The sequence below is a fragment of the Palaemon carinicauda genome, chromosome 35 (genome assembly GCF_036898095.1).
Source record: "Palaemon carinicauda isolate YSFRI2023 chromosome 35, ASM3689809v2, whole genome shotgun sequence".
Taxonomy (NCBI): Eukaryota; Metazoa; Arthropoda; class Malacostraca; order Decapoda; family Palaemonidae; genus Palaemon; species Palaemon carinicauda.
The window spans coordinates 35,570,826-35,580,825 of NC_090759.1; positions in this window are offsets into that span (position 1 = coordinate 35,570,826).

A 10,000-nucleotide genomic window follows, 5' to 3' on the forward strand; every position below is an offset into this window, starting at 1 on the left:
AACATTTTCACACAGCCTCACTATTTAGAAATAGGTAATTTATCCTACAGCAGAGCTTTAGGATAAAATATTTTTCAAACATAAGCATACAAGAGTGAAATTTCACACAATGTGTGTAGAAAAAAAATCTATTATAACATGATGAGGAAATTTTCACACAGCCTCACCATCTTAAAATAGGTAATTTATCCTACAGCAGAGCTTTAGGATAAAAAAATTTTCACATATAGGCATACAAAAGTGAAATTTCACACAATGTGTGTAGAAAAAAAAATCTACTATAACATGATGAGGAAATTTTCACACAGCCTCACTATGTAAAAATAGGTACTTTATCCTACAGCAGAGCTTTGGGATAGAATTGATTTCACATATATGCGTACATAAGTGATAGTTTACGCAATGTGTATAGCAAAACAAATTCTATAATAATATGACAAGGAAATGTTCACAGCCTCACTATAAGAAAATAGTTACTTTATCTTACAGCAGAGCTTTCATATGACGTGCAATTAAATAGGCGTCCAGCATATTGCTTCAACCTATACCCCTAACTCCAGCTCCCAGCCCTAAGTTGCGATCCTGGCGAGTATAACGTCTCTAGTCTGACTTAAACCCTTTTACTGTCAGTGGTGACTTCAGAAAAACTTCTGATGTAGCCAATTCTTTCAAGACCACACAAGCCCTACCTTGTTCATATTTATTAGGAAGCTCTCATTAAAATCTTTCCAATAAATACCAACTTCACATAATATTTTGGGTCATTTCAAATCATAGTTTCCTTTTTTAAAATGTTGACTAAGTCACCAATGGTAGTGAAGGGGTTAATGAAACCTTATGGCTACAAATACCATCTTGGGATTGATATATGTTCCTTCATGTATACAAACTTGTAGTTGCAATTAGTTCTTTGAAACATTCAAGAGAAAGCGGACGTAATCTTTGAGAAAGAAAATATGATTAAGTCATTAAATGAAGTTGCAGTGATGTCAAAATTCTCTCTCTCTCTCTCTCTCTCTCTCTCTCTCTCTCTCTCTCTCTCTCTCTCTCTCTCTCTCTCTCTCTCTCTCTCTCTCGAATTTGTTACTCAAATAATGAATCTCTTTAATAAACTATACAATATCTTAGTACTTATAACATGATGGAATATATATATATATATATATATATATATATATATATATATATATATATATATATATATATATATATATATATATATATATATATGCAAACTAGATATTCAGCTTCCTTATATCAGCTTTAATTACTGTACTCTCGGAACTTATGTAATTAGCATTTTCTTGCCGAAAATACCAACATATATATATATATATATATATATATATATATATATATATATATATATATATATATATATATATATATATATATATATATATATATATGTGTGTGTGTGTGTGTGTGTGTGTGTGTGTGTGTATGTATGTATATTTATTTACTTATCTCTTTATTTATTTATTTCTATTTCTTTTTTTCCGAATAAAATTGGACAAAATTCACTACCTTGAAAGTCCAATAATGCAAACTGAAATTGACAAACCTTAAATCAGTTACATTGCAATTTGTAAAACTTCTCCAACTTGATTACCTTTAAATTGATACCCAAAGCTCTTCCACACTCCAGTTGTAAACTCCTTAAAAGTCTGTCACTTCTAATTTGAGATACGGGGAGACTGGGATTGAGAGAATCAGATTTATATATAGGAAAAAAAACCGTAATTTTAATTGGAAATTCTCCGTAAAAATATACGGTTCTCAACCGTATTCCAGTAAGATACAGGCGACCATAATTTTAACTTACTTTGTTATTATCTTTTATGGGTTGGTGACCGTAATATCACTCCTTTACGCCAATATATCCGTTTTCAAAACGGTGAAAATCCTAAAAACCGTAATATTAATCGGAAATTCTCCGTAAAAATGTACTGTCCTGAACCGTATTTCAGTAAAATATAGGCGACCGTAATTTCACCTTACTGTTTTATTATCTCTTACTGGTTGGTAACCGTATTAACGCTCCTTTACGTCAATATATCCGTTTATAATTGCTAAAAACCATAATTTTAATCGGAAATTATCCGTAAAAATATTATGTTCTCAACCGTATTTTAGTAAAATACAGGCGACCGTAATTTTACCTTACTTTGTTATTATTTTTTACAGGTATGTGACTGTAATATCACTCCGTTACGTCAATATTTTCGTTTTTAAAACGGTGAAAATCCTAAAAACCGTAATTTTAATCGAAAATTCTCCATAGAAACTATACTGTTCTCAACCATATTTCAGTAAGATACAGGCGACCGTAATTTTACCTTACTTTGTTATTATCTTGTACGGGTTGGTGACCGTAATATCACTCCTTTACGTCAACATATACGTTTTTAAAACAGGAAAAATCCTGGAATAAATGTTGCCAGATATTTACCGTTTTAATACAAAATTTTAAAAGAGTAAACTCTTCCCATATTTAAAAAGTAATATCCTATTTTTCAAAAATTATACAGGTGAGTAAATTCGAACTATAGTCCATTTCTTTTAGCGAGGCAGAATTGCACCGACTCGCAACGGTGCCCTTTTAGCTCGGAAAAGTTTCCTGATCGCTGATTGCTTAGAATGATCTTGTCCAACCAATCAGCGATCAGGAAACTTTTCCGAGCTAAAAGGGCATCGCTGCGATTCGGTGCAAAAACAATCAGCGATCAGGAAACTTTTCCGAGCTAAAAGGGCACCGCTGCGAGTCGGTGCAAATATGCCTCGCTAAAAGAAATTGACTATAGGACGCAGATAACGAACTCCTTTCTATCGTTGTGTATTTCAAGATTTTGCAGCAAAATCTGTTAAGAGTCATTAACAACTTATAGCTAATAACGAGTTGAAGTTTTGGAGTTAACGAACATTGACTGTCACTTAAGTTGAAGAAAGACGCATAAACTTTTCGAAAAGTAAAATATAAGACTTTGATCTAACATTTTGTGCATATTAGCATTGTTTGGGATTATTTATAAGGTATATATCTAAATAATTATGTTTATATATATATATGTATATATATATGTATATATATATACATATATATATATATATATATATATATATATATATATATATATATATATATATATATATATATATATATATATATATATATATATGTACGTATATATGTATATAGATACATATATGTATATACTGTTTATACATATATACACACACATATGTATATATTGTGTTATTTCGCCCGAGGCTCTGATCCCGAGATTGTTAAGAGAATTCTGACATTAATGTATAAAAAAATATATGGCTTATTTGAAAATGATAAACACGTCTACTGTAAATGTGCACAATTCATCATATATATATATATATATATATATATATATATATATATATATATATATATATATATATATATATATATATATATATATATGTATATATACATATATATATATATATATATGTTTATATATATATATATATATATGTATATGTATATATATATATATATATATATATATATATACATATATATATATATATATATATATATATATATATATATATATATATATATATACGTTTGTGTGTGTGTGTGTATTTTAGACCTTTAAGTCGTAGTTTGTCGATCTTAGAGACTCAAAGTTCACATCTAAGATATTTTTTTAATAACTCGAATATAATTAGATGTTCCGAATCCTCCATCCTAAATGCGACGTGTTGATTCTTCAAAAAAGGTGTTCATCTAAATATGAAATGTACATAAAAATAACATCTATTTAATTCAAGGCATAAAATCATATAACCATTAAAAATGTAGGTCACATTTTTCCTTTGCCTCACACAGTTTCTTCGAAAATACGAGGCACTCTTTTTGATGTGGCACAAAAATACATAATTTGTCATCAAAACACATGTTTGAAGAAGAAAAATATATAATGTAACTTTTATCGTATGAGTTTTGCCATTGACATTACTCCATAATTTTGAAAAAAAAAAAAAAAATAAGCTATACTCGAGTTAGTCTACATATAAAACGTACGCTTCTTGAGTATAAAAGTGCCTTTAAAAAAGCCTTTTCTCTATTCAGACAGAGTTCATTAGGCTATATCCACTGCCATTTTAAGCCAGAAGTTTGAACTTTACCAAGGTTTATCTGGCATTAAAATCCATTATGAAAAGAAAAGCATTTCTTTGCTGCTTAAACCCATTTTCTACGCCTTTGCGTAGGCGCTACATTCTGAAGAAAGTCTGCAATTACCTCAAGGAAAAATGGCTTCTATGCATATTTGATCAAACGCTTAGATACGTTGGTAATTGGCTATTTTCTCTCAACGCTAAAGTTTGCTCTCTGATTTAACGATGAAAAATTGATATTAAATGAAGTGTTTGATTTAACCCGGAATATCAGGTATATATAAAAAACAATGTTGACAAAATGCATAAAAAAGTAAATACCTTCTGAAAGAGATTTAATGATGGAAAAAGAGATATCTAAATGAAGTGTTTAATTTAACCCGAAATATCAGGTATATATAGAATACAGTCGACGAAATGATAAAAAAAAAAAAAAAATACCTTCTGGAAGATATATTTACCGATAAGAAATAAATATCTAAGTGAAATGTTTAATTCAACCCGAAATATCAGGTATATATAAAACAAAGACGAAGTGATGAAAAAAAAACAAAGTGAAAACCTTTTCCTTCTGGAAGATATTATAGTTTAGACGTTGGTGAAACCGCAAAAGAGGTTGAGCAATAACAGAATACTGGAATTCTAAACATAATTGCCCTTTTAAAAGATTGAAATAGAACAGAAACTTTAACCACAATAACATGTTTTGCCAACAAATTAGGATGAGAGTCTGCAGCTGAAGACGATCAGGGGAACAATACTTAGTGCAATTGTTCAGTTGAAGAAGTAACAGACAGAATGTTTTTCTCAAATGTAAATATGCAATCAAGAATCACACCTAAAGCTTTAGAGGAGTCTTATATAGTTAAAGCAACATCTTCAATACAGAGATCTGAGTGTTGAGGAGCCATTGTCATAGACCTACTTACAATCATACATAGAGTTTTGTTAGGGCTCAACTTCATGGCTTATAATTTGCATCATGCACTAATTTTAGCTAGATCTATATTAAGGGATTCAGTAACCCCAGATCTACAATCAATAGTTGGAATTGACGCAAAGAGAGTAGCATTATCTGCATACGCAACGAGATTATTTCTAAGCCAAACCTCATATCATGTGTATACGGTATAAAAATTAACGGGCCAAAAACACTACCCAGAGGAACACCTGATATCCATATTCCTATACTCAATATGGTGTCCACCAGCAATAACTCTTTGCAATCTATCACTTGAAAATTTGATAACATTGCTAAGGAAAGGCCTATGTGACGGTGCCGAGAGAAAGGTTGTGAACTCAAAGGCAGTGTAAAAGCAACTGAGTTAATTTATTATGGAACACTCTCCTTTATATACAAAACCTCAAGGCAACAGCAAATTACATGTTCGAGAAAATGACAATGTTACATAGGCGACACGCAGACATGTTTATTCTGGTTCTTTTTAGTGCGAGGGAAGAGCGAAGATACAAGTATAATATATACAAAAGGAATTATGTACAATTGTGTGACACACGTTTGGTACATGGCTACCCCCCGTAAAAATTACATACTGTACATGTTAAATAGGGCGCCCTGATCTAGAAAGGCGAACTATAGGCGGGTCATCTGGCAGGAGATAAGCAGGTTTTAGACGATCAATGGAGACCCAGTCTTCTTTGCCACGAATGTTTAGTAGGAATGCTTTCTGACTGCGTCGGATCACAAAGAAAGGGCCCATGTAAGGGGGCGTTAGCAGTGGCTTGGTAGTGTCGTTGCGCAGGAAGACGTGCGTTGCAGAGTGCAAGTCTGTTGGTATGTGATGCTTCGCTGGGGGCTTGTAAGTCTGGCGGCATGGAGTAAATTTTCCCACGACCTGACGTGTGCGCTGGAGATCGTCGGAGGAGGTTTTAGACGGAAAAAATTTGGCAGGGACGACCAACAGGTCGCCATACACCATTTCAGCTGCCGAGACATCGAGGGCGTTTTTAGGAGTGGTCCTTAGTCCCAGGAGGACCCAGGGAAGATGAATAAACCAGTTGCAATCCTTGCAGCGGGACATCAAAGCTGCTTTGAGGGTGCGATGAAAACTTTCAACCATTCCATTGGCAGCGGGGTTGTAGGCCCTTGTCTGATGTAAGGTGATGCCCAGGAGATTCGCTAATGATGTTCCCAATTGAGAGGTGAAAGTGGTTCCCCTGTCGGAAGTAATATGCTCAGGGATACCAAATCTTGCAATCCATCCAGAGTGTAAGGCAGATGTACATGAGGCGGACGTTGCAGTTTCCATGGGAATGGCTTCAGGCCAACGGGTGAAGCGGTCGATGACGGTAAACAGGTAATGATGTCCTTGTGATGTGGGTAGGGGGCCTACAACGTCGACGTGAATGTTTGCAAAATGACGCTGAGGTTGAGGAAAGGTGCCCACTCCTGAACCCGTGTGTCGATGTACTTTGAAAGTTTGGCAAGAAGTACAGGCGCGGACCCAATCCTTAGCATCCTTAGAATTGCCGTGCCAAATGAACTTTGCCTTCAGCAGCTGTGCAGTAGAACGGCACGAGGGATGTGAAAGGCCGTGAATGAAATCAAACACCTGTCGGCGCATGGGAGCAGGGATCCAAGGTCGCGGTCTGCCAGTACTGACGTCACAGAGGAGGGTGGTGTTAGAGTCTTCGAAGGGAAAGTCTTCCCAACGGAGGGACGTGCAGGATGTCCTACATGCTTGATACGCTGGATCCTGTCGTTGGGCTTCAGCCAGGGCGTTGTAATCCAATCCCAGTTGAACGGCAGCCAACGTGTTTCTTGACAGGGCATCGGCAACGGGATTCATTTTCCCAGGGACGTATTGAAGGGTGCAATTGTATTCAGCCACGGCGGAGATATGTCGGCGTTGCCGGGTGGACCAGGCATCAGACTGTCGAGTAAAGGCGTGCACCAGAGGCATGTAGTCTGTGCGAATGACGAAGGGTGTACCTTCTAAGAAATGGCGAAAGTGACGGACAGCCAAGTGCATCGCCAGCAATTTTCGATCGAACGTAGAATAACCCGATTCTGCCTTGGACAGTTTTCTGCTGAAGAAGGCCAATGGGCGGGGCGAGCCGTTGACCACCTGCTCGAGTACTGCACCAATAGCGACGTCGCTGGCATTGGTGGAGAGAAGGAGAGGGGCATGTGGGATAGGAAAAGTGAGAGCCGCAGGAGTTGATAGGGCCTTCTTTGCATTGCAGAAGGCTGCATCTTGAAGGGGACCCCACTTCAGGTCCTTTGGCTTGCCCTTGAGGGAGGCGTAGAGGGGAGCAAGAGTGGCGGCAATGGCTGGCAGAAAATGGTGATAATAGTTGATCATGCCCAAGAATTCCTGCAGAGCTTTGACGGTCGAGGGCACGGGGAAGTTCTGAACGGCTGCTACCTTCTCAGGGAGGGGGTGGACACCTTCAGGAGTGATGCGGTACCCTAAGAACGACACTTCGTTGGTGCCAAAGGTACACTTGTCGTACCGGACTGCAAGGCCGTTTTGTTGCAGGGGGTCGAGCACGATACGCAGGTGACGGAGGTGTTCCTCTTTTGAGGAGGAGAACACAAGTATGTCGTCCACATAACATACACAGAAAGGGAGGTCCCCTAAGATGCCATCCATGAGATGTTGAAACGTGGCCCCAGCATTACGAAGGCCAAAACAGGAGTAATTGAAGGGGTATGTACCAAACGGAGTGGTGATGGCAGTCTTGGGGATGTCTTCTGGGTTTATAGGCACCTGATAATACCCCTTCAGGAGATCGAGCGTAGAGAAAACCTTTGCTTTGTGCAGGTAGGAGGTCACGTCGGCAATGTTTGGGAGGGGGTAGTGATCCGATTCTGTTTGCATGTTCAGGCGCCTGTAATCCCCGCACGGAAGGAGGGAGCCATCTTTCTTCAGAACGATGTGTAAGGGTGACGACCATGGGCTGGAGCCCTTTTGGCAAAGGCCCATTTCCTCCATTTCGGGGAACGTCTGTTTGGCAGCTGCCAATCGTTCCGGTGCCAGACGTCTGAATTTTGCGAAGACTGGGGGTCCCGTCGTCTTGATATGGTGATAAATACCGTGCTTGGCAGGAACCGTGGGCGTTTGGCGAAGTTCTGGACGGAAAACTTCCGGGTACGACGTGAGGAGGTGGGGGTAGGCATCCGTGGGTGTGCTAATGTGGAGAGCGAGGTTAGAGGGGGCGGGTGGAAGAGGTGTCGACAAGTACGAGTTTGCGTTGACCAATCGTCGGTGGGCGACATCGACCAGAGGGTGGAAATGAGAGAGGAAATCCGCATCGAGGATTGGCATTGTGACATCAGCAACGAGAAACTTCCAATTGAATTTACCGTTTCCGAACGATAATGTGAGGTTCTCGTAACCGTAGGTGGGTATCACAGATTCGTTGGCAGCTACCAAGCAGACGTCGGCAAATGTAGACAGACTACGTCGTGTCTTGAAGAGTTTCCTTGGCAAAAGAGAACGACAAGCACCCGTGTCTACCAAAAATCGCACGCCCGTCCCTGCATCATGTAAAAAGAAAAGATTAGAAACACGGGAGGCCACCGCCACGAGTGATGGCCTACTTTCACATTTTTGGCCACTGACAATCCTCGGCACATTTCTTCGCAGTTGCCCGAATCTGAAGTGGTAGTAGCAAAACTGCGGCGGATGGGAGGTAGTAAGTGGCTGTAGAAGTAGTTTGTTGGGGCGCGAGCAATTGGTGGGTGGTGGGTGGCTTTGTCTCTGCTTCGGCACATCACAGTTAGGGCGTGTATGTCATACGGCATTCATGTCCGCTTCGGTTGACGTTGAATAGGCATCCTCTTCGTCAGGGGTGGAGGCGTTGATGGAGGTCTTGAAGTGGCTGTCCATAAGGGCGTCGGCTTTGGTCATCAAGTCCTTTATGGGTAAACTATCGACATCGGGTATGGCAGCGCGTATAGGTCCGGGTAAATGGCGTATCCAAAGGGCACGAAGTAGGTTCACCTCACGAGGAGAGCCGTCTGCGGCAGGTTGAAGGCGAGCGATACTGGTCATTTCCCTGAGGGCAAGCGAAGCCCTCTGGTCCCCCACCGGTTGTTGCGAGAGCTGAAAAAGCTTTGCTACACTGGCGGCTGGCGACAGCGAGTACTGCTGCAGAAGGCATGTTTTGATGGCGTTATACGCTATTGGGGTGTCTCCTTGTTCACAAAGCCAGTTGGATATTTTCGGGAAGGTGTCCTCGGGTATCGCCGCTAGAACATAATCTGCTTTGGTGGTTGAGCGAGTCATGCCCTTGATGCGAAACTGGACTTCTGCTTGCTGAAACCAAGCAAACGCCTCTCCGCTGGCGAACGGTGAAAGTTTCAATGGGGCAGCCGCAGCGGCAACTGCTGTAGAGTCCGTCATAGTACCAACGATGGAGGGGCGAGGGGGGTGGGGGTGGAGGGTGGTGGGAGCGATTCGACTTCCGGGGTCACCAGTGTGACGGTGCCGAGAGAAAGGTTGTGAATTCAAACGCAGTGTGAAAGCAACTGAGTTAATTTATTATGGAACACTCTCCTTTACATACAAAACCTCAAGGCAACAGCAAATTACATGTTTGAGAAAATGACAATGTTACATAGGCGATACGCAGACATGTTTATTCTGGTTCTTTTTAGTGCGAGAGAAGAGCAAAGATACAAGCATAATATATACAAAAGGAATTATGTACAATTGTGTGACACACGGTTGGTACACCTACCTGCAAGCAATTCTCTGAGTTTGGAAACAAGGACGTAAGGATTAACACAGTCAAAGGCAGCACTAAATTCAAGGCCAGAGATTTCTGTACAATATTGAATATTGTAAGATTGGCATCACATGTTCTGAGG